Below are 12,634 nucleotides of genomic sequence, written 5' to 3' on the forward strand. Positions count from 1 at the left end.
AGGATGTCTGGCTCAAGGTCAGCAACCACACTACCTGGGGTGTACGAGACATCCATTTCTTTCTGGTATAGTTCCTCTGTGTATTCTTGTCACCTCTTCTTGATGTCTTCTGCTTCTGTTAGGTCCTTTCCACTTTTGTCTTTTATTATGGAAATCTTTGTACGAAATGTTCCTTTCATATCTCCAATTTTCTTGAACAGATCTCTGGTTTTTCCCATTCTATTGTTTTCCTCTATTTCTTTGCGTTGCTCATTTAAGAAGGCCTTCTTGTCTCTCCTTGCTATTTTTTGGAAATCTGCATTCAATTTCCTGTATCTTTCACTATCTCCCTCACATTTTGCTTGCCTTCTCTCCCCCACTATTTGTAAGGCCTCATTGGACAGCCACTGCTTTCTTGCATTTCCTTTTCATTGGGATGGTTTTAGTTGCTGCCTCCTGTATAATGTTACGAGCCTCCATCCATAGTTCTTCAGGCACTCTGTCCAGCAAATCTAAATCCTTAAACCTGTTCCTCACTTCCACTGTGTATTCATAAGGGATTTGACTTAGATTGTATCTTACCGGCCCCGTGGTTTTTCCTACTTTCTTCAGTTTAAGCTTGAATTTTGCTATAAGAAGCTGATGATCTGAACCACAGTCAGCTCCAGGTCTTGTTTTTGCTGACTGTATAGAGCTTCTCCATCTTTGGCTGCAGAGAATATAATCAATCTGATTTCGATGCTGCCCATCTGGTGATGTCCATGTGTAGAGTCGTCTCTTGTGTTGTTGGAAAAGAGTGTTTGTGATGACCAGCTTGTTCTCTTGGCAGAACTCTATTAGCCTTTGCCCTGCTTTGTTTTGAACTCCAAGGCCAAACTTGCCAGTTGTTCCTTTTATCTCTTGACTCCCTACTTTAGCATTCCAATCCCCTATAATGAGAAGAACATCCTTCTTTGGTGTCATTTCTAGAAGGTGTTGTAAGTCTTCATAGAATTGGTCAATTTCAGTTTCCTCAGCACCAGTGGTTGGTGCATAAACTTGGATTACTGTGATGTTAAAAGGTCTGCCTTGGATTCGTATCAATATCATTCTATCATTTTTGAGATTGCATCCCAGTACAGCTTTTGCCCCTCTTTTGTTGACTATGAGGGCCACTCCATTTCTTTTACGGGATTCTTGCCCACAGTAGTAGATGTGATGGTCATCTGAACTGAATTCGCCCATTCCCATCCATTTTAGTTCACTGATGCCCAGGATGTCAATATTTATTCTTGCCATCTCATTTTTGACCACATCCAACTTACCAAGGTTCATGGTTCTTACATTCCAGGTTCCTATGAAATATTTTTCTTTACAGCATTGGATTTTCCTTTCGCTTCCAGGCATATCCGCAACTGAGCATCCTTTCGACTTTGGCCCAGCCGCTTCATCAGCTCTGAATCTACTTGTACTTGTCCTCCACTCTTCCTCAGTAGCATGTTGGATGCCTTCCGACCTGAGGGGCATCTTCCAGCGTCATAACTTTTATATGCCAGTTGTCTTTGTCCATGGAGTTTTCTTGGCAGGGATACTGGAGTGGCTTGCCGGTTCCTGCTCCAGGTGGATCACGTTTGGTCAAAACTCTCCACTATGACCTGTCCATCTTGGGTGGCCCTGCACGGCATAGCTCATAGCTTCTCTGAGTTATTCAAGCCCCTTCGCCATGGCAAGGCAGTGATCCATGAAGGGGATTGCAGTTTTAGTCTGAAATATTTGGAGACTGCCAGATTAGTGGATGCTGGAAGAAAGATCTACTATTGCTAAGGGTTTGCTGACTTTTTTATTTCCCTTATTACCTCCCCTGGAAAGAAAGTGGAATTTCATAAAGCTGAATTTCTCCTCTGACCCTTCTTATCCCTATCCTTCATACCTGTGGGATTTTGTAGATGCCAGACATGGCTGAAATCTCTTTCGAGATGGCAGAATTACCCCCTTCAAGAACAGACAGCAGGTTATTCCATTCTCCACATTTATAGTTTGGAATATTGCTTTGCCCCCCTGCAAGCAGGTCTAGCATGGCATCGGAAGTCATCCTTGCATCCAGAAAGTTCTCAAAGAGGTTGTAGCCCAAGGAGATGTTGGGTAAGAACCTGGAATCCAGGTTGATCTCCTGAATGGAGAACAAGAAGGAAAAGATGTGCCAGTAGAACCTAGGTAAAAAACTGCAATAAAACATCAAATTAAAAATGACAAATTTGCACATTCCACTGCAAAAAAAGAAAGAAATCAGAGAGGCACACAACCTTCAAAGTGGAAAATTGCTTTATTATGATTAATTAAACATAAACTATTGAAGTGGTGTTGGAGAAGCATGACATCCAGTGGCATCCAATTACTTACCATGCAAGCCTCTTTGAGGGAGTGTGGGAAAAAATGTATGGGTCTTCCTCAAGTAATCTACTTGGAGATATGATCCCAGTAATTAGGAAGTCTCCGGGCTGGTAGTAATTTTGTGTTCTACTTTCTTCCCAGATCTTAAAGATACAACTTTTTCCTTGATTTTCGCAGTCTCCATGCGGCATGAGCAGGAGAAGCAGGAGGGAAATCATTTTGCCTGTACCTCCTCCACTTCTCTTGTGGCTGCTCCTCTCTCCTCCCCAGCCAGATAATCAGAAGTCAACAGCTCTTGCAAGAACAAAGCTGCAGTGACTTTCCCAGTATGGGTAGCGTTCAGGTATCCCTCAGCTGTTCATTCAGACTGTGTCTGACATATCAGCTATTTTGTGCATCCACTTTTCTCCCCAGGCACAGAGCTAGGAATAACCTCATGCTGCCCTTGATTGTGATGTCTAGAAATATATCCTGATCTTGGCAAGAATGAATAGCTATGATTTTGATAATTAGAAAGAGAATACATTTGACCACTGCAACCACCTGGAGTCATTGTGCAGCTTGGGTGGCAGGTGCAGAGCCGGGGGAAAAACATGTTTACAAGAAATCACAGGTGCTGTGCCAAAGTTTGGTGTGGGTGTGCAGGTTTGGACTCAACAGCATTAGGAAAGCTCTGCAGCCAGATGAGACCAAGTCCCATCTAGTCCAGCACCCAAATATTGCAGTGTCTGATCTTTGGGAAGCTCACAAGCAGGGCATGGGGGTAACAGCCCTTGGGTGGTCTTGATCCACAACAAATGGTATTCAGAGACAGTGCCAGATTTACGTATAAGTTAAACAAGCCATAACTTAGGGCCCCTCTGTCTTGGGGGCCCCAAAATGTTAAAGGGGGGACGACTGCATGTTCATTTCCAAAATATTGGATAAAAAACAAATAATATAAAGCCTACATACAGCAACAGTGTTTTGTGTTGTGTATGTACCTATTAGGTCCATAAATTACAGTATAGCCTATATTCAACACAAAAACCAGCAACAATTTGTTGTTGACAAAGGACAGCTGGACATATGAAGGGCCCCATTACCTTCAGTAGCTTGGGGCCTCATCAAACCTAAATCCAGCCCTGTTCAGAGACATGCAAGCCTCTGATCCCCACAGAAACCAACCCACCGTTACATCGTTAAGAATTATGAACTGTTTCATTGTGGCATATGGCCCAATGGGGCTTACTCCCAGGTAGTTAAGTCCAGGTTCTGTGTGTCCCATGGAACTTAATGGGAATTCTGGCTAACAAGGCATAGGGCACAGCAGGAAAATACATCTTTCTTATGGAGTTGAAAGATGCCTTCTTGGTTCAGCATCAGATTGTGCAGGTTCATAGAAATAGATTCCCAGCACACAGCTATTAACTGATCTTTAGAAAAAAGAAATAAAAGAAACTGCAAAAAGAAAGCAAAGAAGAAATACAATAAATGCTGGCGTGTATTGGTTTAAAGTGTATCAATGGGGCAAAAACATTACAAATCTCCATATAAATCAAAGAGTAACACCAGCTACCCAGACACTTCATTCAGGCTCCAGCAATAAACACAGACCCTTCAATCAAGACTGGAGCTTAGTGGAGCTTGGTAGATGCCAAATTAGCACTCCAACTAAGAAGGAGGAAGTGTTAGGGGGAGCCTCTGCAACACCACCTTCCCTGCCCAAGGCAGTTCTTGAGTGAGAGGTGAGCAGGTCTTACTTGAAATGGACCACTATAGACAAAACAGGTCCGCGGCCACCGACCTTCCTTGGGCTCTTGGGATGCTAAAAGAACCATGCTGTATATTTTCTTCTACAAGCAATGTTGTGGCTTCAATTACGCAATCCACTGGCAGGCTGACTGCACACTGCACACACCCCAACGTTAACCAAAACATTTTCATCATTCATTATTTACGGGAAAGGAAGAGAAAATTACATTGAAGAAGCTGCAGTCACATGATCAGTGTGTAGCTTTCATAACTGTCGTGCGGGACATCAAATATCAAAATTGAAAAGAATACATAGGTGAAATCTACACACATATACAAAATGCTGTAAAATGCTTTTTTAAAAAGCCTTTTGAAAAATACATTGAATTTTGCATAGCTCGCTGTTGTCATCTGGTGTCACATTTGTAAATTGCACTTCAAAACACATTTAAAATGTTTTATTTGCAGCTATTTAGCTGAGTCCTTAGAGAATCACATGACATATTTAATTTTTGTGGTTAGGTGCTCCTTTGTATTCAGATCAGGCCTCAGTACAATAATGTAGCATGGATTGGCGTAACAAGGTACAAGAATTTGCTGAAATGGCGCAGTTGACAAATAGCCTAAGAGGCAACTCAAAACAAAAATTTACGGAAAAGTGGGATAGATATATGATATATGTTCAAAAATACAGTAAAGGGTCACTATCTATGCTAGCATTCAATAGACGTTGGAGAGAGACTGAGTTGAGAAATAAGACCAAGGGGACATATTTATATAGGAATGTATTAGATAAAATGTAAAGAAATATTCAATAATAAGAGTACATTCATTTGTAAAAAAAGGAATATACAAAGGGATAGACAGGAAGTCCAATGTGTTGGTACAGATATGATTTTGGAATAGTTTTTTGTCCTTGTTTTTCTTCTTCTTCTTTTAGTATATAAACTTTGTATACATGTTGAAAATTATAGTACAATACGCCTTGTGATGTAATATGATAATATTTACCGATGAAACATAAGAACTTTAATAAACAAATAAAATTCAAAAATAAATAAATAAGATGTTTTATTTGCAGCTGTGTAGCTGAGCCCTTAGAGAATCATATGGCATCTTTAATTTGAGTTGTTACGTGCTCCTTTGTATTCAGATGAGGCCTCAGCACAATAATGTAGCACTTGGGAAGGAAGATGCAACCCAGAAGCCCAGCACTGGAGGGCAATATAGAGAAGATCTGCACGGCTACCATGTACTTCCCCTTGGTGCTCAGGTAGGTGGGCACAAAGGACACCCAAACACTGCAGAAGACCAGCATGCTGAAGGTGATCAGCTTGGCCTCATTGAAGGCCCCAGGTAGCTTCCTGGCTAGGAAAGCCACCGTGAAGCAGATGGCAGCCAGGAAGCCCATGTAGCCAAGGGCACCATAGAACATGGCCACAGACCCTTCATTGCATTGCAGGGTGATCTCTCGGGGATGGGAGTGCATGTCAGACTCCGGGAAAGGGGGAGACATGCCCAGCCAGATGGTGCAGATGACAACTTGGACACTGGAACAGGAAAGGACAATGGAGTTCATCAGACTTTTCCCCAGCCATCTCCTCACTCTGTTTCCTGGCTTAGTAGCAAGAAAGGCCAGCACCACAGCGATGGTTTTTGCCAACACAGAAGGAACTGCAGTGGAGAAGATGATGCTGAAAGCTGTTTGCCGGAGAAGGCAAGTCGCTTTCTTTGGCTCTCCAATGAACAGGAAGGAAGACAAAAAGGAAAGCAGGAGAGAAATGAGGAGGATGTAAGAGAGGTCCCTGTTGTTGGCTTTGACTATGGGTGTCTCCTTGTATTTAATGAAGATTCCTAAGGCAAAGCCTGTTGTTAAAGACAGGAATAGGGAAAGGAAAGCTAAAACGATTCCCAAGTAGTCTTCATAAGCCAGGAAGGTGATAATCTTGTGGATACATTGATCTCGGTCTTTATTTGGATGTTGATCTTCTGGACATTTGATGCAATGATCTGCATCTAAGGAGAAGGAGAAAAGAGTGTCCAAACATCATCCATATGAATAACCATCTGTGTTCTATAATACCAGGAAGAATAATGCTGATGCAAGGGTGATCAGGGAAGGAGGCATTGTAGGGAAGGAGAGGCAAAAGTTTGTTTATTTCCCTTTTCAATGTTTACCATAGCATCCTGACTTTCCTTCAAGGAGAGAGAGGGTTTCCTTGCTTTTTATCACCCAAACAACCTTGGGATATAGGAATAGCTGAGAAACTCTCACCTCCACAGACATGTGTCTGGTGTCGACATTGCACAGCTTTCACCAAATACCAACGACATGCCTCTTTACCTTGAGCTTTTACCGTTCATATTTTGTCTTCTGGGGCCCATATCATTTGCCCCCCCCCCTTTTACACTTCTGACCTATTTGCAATTATTTACTTTTATATATGTAATATTTATCCAACATCTCCAGCAACATTTCAGTTAGCTGCATTAGAGAAATTTTGTTAGAAGGATAATTGCTCACTATTAAGTTTGTACATATGTTTTTAGATAGGTAGTACAAACATTTTTGTATTTCTTCCATGTAATAATTTCCATATGATTTCTTTTATTTTGTAATGTGCTTTCACTAACTGAACATTTACTATTTTAATTTTTTAAAAAACTCATTTTCTTTTTGTTGTGGTTTTGGTTCTTTACTCACTGAGGGCACCGTTTAATATCCCTAAATAAATGCATTGTGGGCAGTGCATCCAAAGTTCTCCACTTCGCTCTCCACTTTTTGGCCAGAGATTCCTATTCCTATTCTCCTTCTAACTTGGAGTCACCCACCTTCACAAGTAGAGGTTGTCCCTTCTGCACATGGAGCACAAGAATAGCAGCAAATCGGCTTTCCTTCTTGAACCACTTTGGTGTATCCAGGTAGACAGAATTTGGTACACCTGGAGAAAGGCACAGTCTAGCCATAAAGAGAAAAAGGAACATCAAGGGGGAATTGTTAGGAGTTTTGGGGGCTATAGAGCTTATTCATAGAGTTTGAAAACAAACCAACTGGATCTCTGGTTCCACTGGCTCCAAACCCTTTGTTCACAAGAGCGCTTCTGTTGCAGAACAACATGGCAGGGAAATCTCTTTGGTGTGTTTCCTTCAACATTCATATCCAGATAAGTGTATTTAAGGCAAAAGATACAGGAACAATCTCTGAACAACAGCAACAACAAAATAAAAGCAATTAAACAGGCAATAAAACATACCAGCTACTGAAGATGCTAGCGTAAAAAAATGATTCTAGATTCAGCTGTGTTGGTCTGACGCAGTCAAAATAAATAAATAAAATAAAAAAATTGTCCAGTAGCACCTTAGAGACCAACTAAGTTTGTTCTGGGTGTAAGCTAAAGTGTGCAAGCATACCCCTCCCTAGCCATGCCCCTTACTGGTCCTGTTTTGTGACATTCTTGTGTGTTATTGCATGACTGAAGTGTTGCCTTGAACTCTTATATTGCTCCTTGCTTGTCTGGATAGAGGATAGAGAGGGGTGTGCATATTTATGTAGGAACTAGGCTGCAGCAGAGAAGGTCAAAGGGGGGTTTTCATTGTGCTTTCCACTTTTGCCTCTAGCAATACCCACCATTGGTATATGCCCCCCCCATAAGGTTGCCCAGAAGGGACTGTGGCCTGGTTTCATAAGCTCAAAGTAGCTACTCTGACAAACTGGAACGTGTCCAGAGGAGGGCAACCAAAATGGTCAAAGGCCTGGAAACGATGCCTTATGAGGAACGGCTAAGGGAGCTGGGCATGTTTAGCCTGGAGAAGAGGAGGTTAAGGGGCGATATGATAGCCATGTTCAAATATATAAAAGGATGTCACATAGAGGAGGGAGAAAGGTTGTTTTCTGCTGCTCCAGAGAAGCGGACACGGAGCAATGGAGCCAAACTACAAGAAAGAAGATTCCACCTAAACATTAGGAAGAACTTCCTGACAGTAAGAGCTGTTCGACAGTGGAATTTGCTGCCAAGGAATGTGGTGGAGTCTCCTACTTTGGAGGTCTTTAAGCAGAGGCTTGACAACCATATGTCAGGAGTGCTCTGATGGTGTTTCCTGCTTGGCAGGGGGTTGGACTCGATGGCCCTTGTGGTCTCTTCCAACTCTATGATTCTATGATTCTACTCCATGTTGTGTGTGTCTGTGTGTTCACTTACATCCTAAAGGAATATCTTGGTCCTGGCGCTTATGAAGGTACTTGGGGAGTTCAAGGCCAAGCTGACCTTTTCCCCACACTGACCAAAGTCAAAACCAGGGAGCTACCTCTGTGAATTCTCATAAACATGTTTTCCTTCACCTCTGCACCTGCGCCTCAAGCCACATAGAAAATCTATGGTGTTGCCAAGGTGATGTTTCCTCTCATATAATTATCCTCACTCTAACCAAAGCTCTAGGGATTGAGCCAAAGACTGCCTGTGAGACAAACCAGCCCAATATCTGAATCAAAGGCAAGGTAAGATACCGGTAATTCATTGCATTGTGTCTAAAACTCCTGGTGTCCTATGCTGCTGAGAGTCTGTCTTGTCCATTCCCCAGTGCCATGAATGATCATGTTTGAACACCTGGGGTCTAGACTTTAAGTTTTAATATTTCTTTTCAGATACATTGGGATGAGAAGTTTTCTTTCTTTCTGAATTTTGTCCCATCATATCCTAAGTAGTTTTGCTGGTAAGAAAAATAAAGTACATGCTCTGTATCACAAACAAAAAGCAAGCAGTGCTCCTCACTGCAAGTCTCACCCCTTGTTAGGATTGTGCTTGTCTTTAGGAATCCTCAAATGGGCTATTTTAGGGTGTCAACACAAACATTTTTGTGGGGATCCATGAAGAAGGGGAGCTGGGTCATTCGAATTGTCAGCTCACCCACATCCACAGAGGGAAACACCACATCTAAGCAATGTCCACAGCGATGACACAGGCCAGATTTATTCAGGGACAGCCCCATGGAGGCCATGCTTTCCACGAAGTCTGAGTAGTCCCTTGTAAGATCGTGTCGGCATGCATGTTAAAATTTCCTTGGACCTCCAGATGAAGTGTTTCCAGGAGAACATCTGGCACAACCTGAAGCATCTCAAGCAGGGAGTCCTTGGTGCAGCAGGGAGGCTGGTACACCAACAGGAATCCTGCACTGCCCCTATTGCCAGAGTTCCAGAACATGCACTCAGAAAAGTGTGTCCTCCTAGTAGGTCGCTTGGTGAAAACTAAAGACTTCCTAAAAACTCACCGCAACCCCACTCCCCACCAACATGACCTGAGTTGCTGTGCGTAAGAGAAACCTGCCGGACAAGCAGTGGCAAGAACAGGGCAAGCTGCTGTGTCCAACCAAACCTGGGTTACTCATGCCCTGTTCATGATCAAGTCATAGATGGCACTGGTTTTATTGGTCATTGACCTGGCAGTTAAAAGTTAATTTATTAATTTAAGTTGCCACTAGTGATGTTCTAAGACCAATTCACTGAAGCCCTATGCAGCAGGAACACAGAACATAAAGCAGTTACACCTTCAGGATTGGACCATGACACAGATGTCCAGGGAGCCCTGTTAGGGTTGCCACATGTCCTCTTTTTCCAGAGCATGTCCACTTTTTAAAAATGACAGTTGTCATAGCGATAAAAGTAGAAGTCGGCAAATGTGTCCTCCATTTTGCTCTTCAAAATATGGCAGAGGGGGGAAATAGATCCAAGGAAAACTTTGAAAAATATTGGGTTTGACTCATTCTCTAGCTAAAAGAGCCCCAGTGGAGTTTAAGACTGAAATATCTGCAGCTTTTGCAAAGTGTGGGAAACATAGGTTGCTGGACTTTTAAACACCCTGGCATTAAGCACCAACAATGTGCTCCCCATGCCTCTACCCCTCTGGCAGTGAATAGACCACAAACTGAAGTAAGAGCACCAGCAGCGGACTTCCCTTGTTGGGTCGTGGTGGCAGTGCTGTGGAGCCATACAAGCGACTCAACAACTTTGGGTGATCTCTTTGGATTTTTTTTTTAAAAGTACCGTCTTATAAGAGAAAGGTTGTCTCCATCTCCTTCATTCAGCCTGGACACTGAGGTTCAGCTCCAAGGGTCTTCTGGCAGTTCCATCACTGCAAGAAGTGAGGTTAAAGGGAACCAGGCAGAGGGCCTATTCGGTACAGCCCGCCCTCTAAATTATTACAGTCATACCTTGTGTTACAGACGCTTCGGGTTGCGCGATTTCAGGTTGTGCACCTCGCTGAACCCGAAAATACCAGAACAGGTTACTTCCGGGTTTTGGCACTTGTGCATGTGCAGAAACGCTAAATCGCTCTTTGCGCATGGGCAGAAGCGCTGAATCGGAACCCACGCGTGCGCAGATGCGGCGCTGTGGGTTGATAACACTGTGCGTTGAAATGCGTTTCCCACACGATCACGTTCGCAACCCGATCGTCGACTATATTATTATTATTGCATGGGGGCATCTTATAAATGAGAAAATATGGTACATTTCAAGAAAATAAAGCGACATAAACAATTGAGATGTAACTTGCAAAAATTTAATAATGCTTTAATAATGTATTCATGTTTCAAATGTGAAAGTCACTTCACGTTTAGCTCAAGTGTTACTTTTCATCAGAAAATCCTCATGGAAGAAAAACCTTACAAATGCTTCAACTCTGAAAAGAGCATTTGGTGTAACCCACACTTTGCATCCCACCAATGAATGTTTATTGGGAAAGAAACAGGAAAATACCACACCATGTTAGAATTACTTATATTACTTCAAGCCTTGCTGTCCTTTTAATAATCCAGAAAGGATAAAATAGTGTCCCTCTTTTATATTGCAATAAAGCTCAGAGGTTTCTCCTCCTTGGGTGGCTACATTGCATCTTGACTCACACAAGAATCTAAGCCCTCAAAAGCCACCAGGGAAGCATCTTCAGGCAGCTCAAGCAACAGCAACGGATCATCACTAACTTTTAGCAAGTAAACAAGTTTTAAAATATATAGAGAGAGAACCTAGTCCTGGCAAAAAAAGAAAAGGATAAAGGCTATGCAAATGTATGTAAGTACCTATTGTAGAATAATAACAGGGAACGTGAAGCCCACTACATGTCCCAAGGTCCTATATCACACCTGAATTAAGTTCACACCAACTGTTTCTGATTGAGAGTCTGTTGTAATCAGAACCCATCCCTTTATATAGCCTGGAGAATCAGATGCCATCTTTAGGTTTTTGCTGTCAAGTGCTCCTTTGTGTTCAGATCAGGTCTCAGTATAATGATGTAGCACTTTGGGATGAAGATGCAGCCCAGAAGCCCAGCACTGGAGGCCAACATAGAGGAGACCTGCACGGCTACCATGTATTTCCCTTTGGTGCTCAGGTAGGTGGGCACAAAGGACACCCAAACACTGCAGAAGACCAGCATGCTGAAGGTGATCAGCTTGGCCTCATTGAAGGCCCCAGGCAGCTTCCTGGCTAAGAAAGCCACCAAGAAGCAGGTAGCAGCCAGGAAGCCCATGTAGCCCAGGGCACCATAAAACATGGCCACGGATCCTTCATTGCATTGCAGGATAATCACTCGGGGCTGGGAATGCATGTCAGAGTTTGGGAATGGGGGAGAGGTACTCAGCCAGGTGGTGCAGATGAGAACTTGGACACTGGAACAGGAAATGACAACAGCGTTGGCCAGACTTTTCCCTAGCCATCTCCTCACTCTGTTCCCCGGCTTGGTGGCCATGAAGGCCAGCACTACAGTGATAGTTTTAGCCAATAAAGAAGAGACGGCGACGGAGAAGATGATGCTGAAGACCATTTGTTGGAGAAGGCAGGTCTCCTTCCTTGGCCGGCCAATGAATAGGAAGGAGGACGAAAAAGAGAGCAGAAGGGAGACAAGGAGGATGTAGGAGAGGTCCCGGTTATTGGCTTTGACTATGGACGTTTCTTTGTACTTAAGGAAGATTCCTAAAACAATGCTTGTCATTAATAGCAGCAAGATAGTAATGGAAGCTAGAACACTCCCCAAAGTTTCTTCATAGGTCAGGAAGGCGATACTTTTGGGAACACATTGAACTTGACCCTTGTTTGGATGCTGATCTTCTGGGCATTTGGTGCAATGTTTTGCATCTAAGGAGGAAAAAGGAGTGCTTTAGCATCATTTAAATCCATAACCATCTATGTTCTTTTACGTTTTAGGGGGATGAACGATGTCCATATAAGGGAGTGCCAGGAAAAAAGAATGTCTAAAAAGGGAGTGGACAAAATTGGTTATTTCACTTGCTTATTTAATATTTGTGCTTATACTGTTGCCTTCCTCCATGATGATAAAAGTGGTTTGGAAAAGTTTCTCAGTTTTATCACCCAAACAACCTTGTGATATAGGTAAAGCTTAGAGGCAGTGACCTACCACAGAGGTGCTTCTTGTGCAGCTTTTGCTGAATTTATACTGTCCTGTTCCATGGTTTTACCTTATATAAATGGTTTTACCTTATATAAATAATATATTTGACTACTGAGGATGCCCTCCCCATGATCATTAATTTGTAGACCACC

Source organism: Podarcis liolepis (assembly GCF_965112155.1).
Source record: "Podarcis liolepis genome assembly, chromosome: 2".
NCBI lineage: Eukaryota > Metazoa > Chordata > Lepidosauria > Squamata > Lacertidae > Podarcis > Podarcis liolepis.